Below are 3836 nucleotides of genomic sequence, written 5' to 3' on the forward strand. Positions count from 1 at the left end.
ACTTTTAATCTTTCAGTATTGATGTAGGTAGGTTTCTGATTAGCTACAGGAATGCATGAACAAAACTCACATGTATGACATTGGAGGAGCATTCTAGGTGCTTCTGAGAGGGAAACTTTACGTGAAAATCTTACATGTATGGGTCTCTCTAGACCTTTCTGCATGTCCTTTCAAAAAAAAGTTATTCCAAGTTTTTCAGAAACATTTGATTATTAAAATAATGGTTCCTGAGTAATATTTGGTTGGCAGATTAACTTAACTGGGTATGCCCTACTATATATTACACTACACCATAGAATACTTATAGCAACAACAAAAATATATTGCCTTAAGGGCTATTTGTGTTACAGTAGAACATAAGGTAACAAATATGCAAAATTTCGGCGTTGCATCCGGCGGTGATGCAATAGAGGTGCTATAGCAACATTTTAAGTCATGTATAGCAATAACACAACATTATTGCAATAAACCATATGTAGCAACAAAATTTATTTTACAGCAACGCAATTAAATCATTGTAATAGTTGTTTTTGTCCACTAAATAACCACCTTGAGGAAACATTAATTGGTCCAATTGCAATGAAATTTAAGGTCAAATTTAACAAATTTTGCAACAATTCTGAACCAATAGCAATATTTTATAGCTGATGTAATTGTAAATGACAACATATTTGGACACAATTGCAATTAAAATTTTTAAAAAAATAGTAGGATCGAACTGTAAATAGACCAAGCAAGGCATTTTTATGCCACAAAACCAAACAAAAGAATTTCATTCAAATCTATTACCAATAATTTAAAAAACAACGCTCTAGTTTTCTCAACATCGTCATACAAATTATTGCTAAAATAATTTTAAGACAAAATGACAAAAATTAACCTTTTCGTTATACAAACTTCGAACTATAAAATTATACATAAAGCAATCTAATTCTCATGATGCAGCTTCAAGTGGTCATATAGATTTGTTGATTAGTGCAGTAACGCATTCTAAAATCAAGAATTTGTTGCAGAATGAAGCAAGTACTTTCCACAAGATTTTCTTTAAGAAAGAACTGCAAAATGAAGAAGCGGACCTATGAAATTTTTTCCTCGAAGGTCACAGTCTCTAGACCTGAAATACAAGTACAACCTTCAATTTTCATAGAAAGTTCAGATATAAATGGAACAAGTATTATCAAAGCTTTTTATAGTAGATAGGCTGGCACATAATAAATCATAAAAGAAAAACCTGGCAAACTACAATATAACCGATGAGACAAAAAAGTGGGATATTAGCTAAACTAAATCCTTTCAGAATCTCAAACCTTATTGCTTATTTTCAAGTATCAATCTAAGGTAACATTTCCTAGCCACCGCACGCCTAAAGCATTGCAAAGACACTCTCTTGATCTTCTTTGCTTATATGAACAATATCAAGAGTTTGATTATTTTAAACACAAAAGGAAGAGGGGGTAAAACATTGAACCCCACATGCAAATGATCCTAAATCAAACTGAATGCTCCTAACCATGAACCAATAATAAAGTAACAATTATCAATGCAGTAAGAGATAAGCAAAACTACAAGGCAAGAATAGCTTAAAACATTTAACGCAAGCAGACCACCTTCTTTGCAACATGCTTTTCAATCCACTTCACATGATGATCTGTAGGGTGCACAACAACACCCTCAGATTCAGCAGCCTTACAACTCTGGGCAAGCCTCAGAAAAATTATTGTCAACATCCCATCTTGTTGCTTCGTGAGTCGCTCTAGATTGTTGATATTCACCTATGAAAAGGAATTAAAGCATCTTATCTAAAATACCATTATAAAAAATATGAAAGTAAGACTAGAAATTTATTCGTACCGGCTAGGTGAAATTTGGAAATTGAGCCTGAGCCTGTCTATTACAACTTATCATGTTAAATAACACAGACAAGCCTAAGCTTCCTGTAACTGGTTCTCTACCGATATTAGCCTTTAGTGCATTGGTTTAAAAATTGAGTCTACCAGTTTCTTTTTGTTTACAATACAAAAAGAAAACAATGCACTAGCAACTTGACTTGTAAAATAACCATTGACATGATAATTCAATCCTCAAACCAGTGCACTGAAGGTTACATAAATTGTTCAAGAAGAACATTTCCAAAAGCTTCATATATGAATTTTTAAGGAAAATATCTGCAAATTCAAGAAAAAGCCAAGTGATTTTTGTTTGACTTACAAAGTAGCGAAAATCTAAAATTATTTAGATGACTTTGATCCTTCTGTGCAAGTCTTGTGAACTCGAAATCTACTATCTTCAGTTGAAAACCTTCATCAGGTAAAATATTGCTAGCTCTTATATCTCTCTGTATTGTACACACATGAAAATTTTAATGATGATAAGCAAGTCTCCTAGCTATTCCATTTATTATCTCAACCAGTTAAGAGTAGTCTATTTTTCAAATGCAAATAAAGACACATACTTGCACTACCTCATAGAAAAAGAACATGTTTATCACAACAAGTGTCTCGTAAATTAAATTTAATGTTGTACAAGGTTTAGGTCAAAGCATCCCAGTAGACGGATAATACATGACAGTGAAAAATCGTCGCAAAACCAAAAAAAAATTGATGCTTGAATCTAGTCTCAACAAACCATGAACCAAAAATTTATTCCTATAATAAAATTTAAAAAATGACAACATACTCCCAAGGGTGTTATGTAAGAGGCACGCACTAAAATATGTGTGACGCACACATAGGTAATCTAACATATATAATTTGAACATCCAAGCTCCTTTTGAACTTTTTTTCTCTCTCAATTGTTTAGTAATTGATGTTTATAGGAGGAACATACAACCTCAAATACACAGAGAACATGAAATTTATCAAACTAGTAACTGATGTTTAGATCAGATAAACTACACATTCATTCAATTACAAATTAAAGCCTTAATTCGGATAATAGTTGAGATAATAGCAAAACTTTGATTGAATAGAGTAAAGAAACAACAAACAAGATGGAGAAATTGAGGTGAATAAAGCTTGGAATTGAACCCCAGAATTGAAGGAAAAAGGATAAATAAAATAGGGGCAAATAAATATTGAGAATAAGAAAGAAAATTTGAACACATACAAACAAACTAATTAAAATTTCAAAATTATTATTTGGACAAGGAAGCACATATCTATGCAATCGATTTTGGGGAAACGTAGGGTCATATGTTTTACCTTTTCGCAACTTTAATCTTCTTCTCGAGCTCAATAATAGATCTTGATTTTTCTTCTTTGAATAAAGCTGGATCTTCTTACTCTCTCTCTCTCTCTCTCTCTCTCTAGTGTGTCTGACTGTGTGGTGGTGGCGGTGGCATGTGCTGTTTTTTGTTTCCTTATCCTTCTTATTTTTAATTTGTTATTTTTTGATAGCCCGACAAAACTTTCACTCAAATAATTTAAAAGCCCGCCAAGATTTTGGGCCCAAAATCCGGATATACTACAACGCCTTAAAAAATTCATTACAATAGAATGCTAATTTTTAACTCCCTTTGCTTTTTATACTTAATTTGCAACGCTTTTAAAAATCCTTACAATACATGTAATGTATTCTCTCATTTGCAACTTTTTTTGACAAAATTTTAGAAATTTGGTTGTCATATCCAATCTATGGTGTAGTGTTACATGGACTCATAATTCAAGAAGTTTAGGGCAATTTCACTATGAATTTAAAATGGTATAGATTTCATTATTAGCTTAGCATTTTCCTTTTTTTGACTTGCCTTGTATTGGAGAGACCACTCCTCTTGTACCTTAAATTTTTAATATTACAGGAAGATATGTTCCTGTTTGCTACTCATAAGACATCCAACA

At 32.1% G+C, this 3836-nt stretch overlaps 1 long non-coding RNA gene across 1 annotated transcript; it reads right to left on the reverse strand.

The window, feature by feature from the left end:
- Nucleotides 1-1637: 1637 nt before the first annotated feature.
- On the reverse strand, nt 1638-3314 carry LOC141664374 (uncharacterized). Its single transcript, XR_012551999.1, has 3 exons — nt 3201-3314; nt 2209-2335; nt 1638-1772 (listed from the first exon to the last, which is right to left on the reverse strand). It is a non-coding gene; the product is annotated as an uncharacterized LOC141664374 (long non-coding RNA).
- Nucleotides 3315-3836: the final 522 nt, after the last annotated feature.

Source organism: Apium graveolens, chromosome 6, assembly GCF_009905375.1.
Source record: "Apium graveolens cultivar Ventura chromosome 6, ASM990537v1, whole genome shotgun sequence".
NCBI lineage: Eukaryota > Viridiplantae > Streptophyta > Magnoliopsida > Apiales > Apiaceae > Apium > Apium graveolens.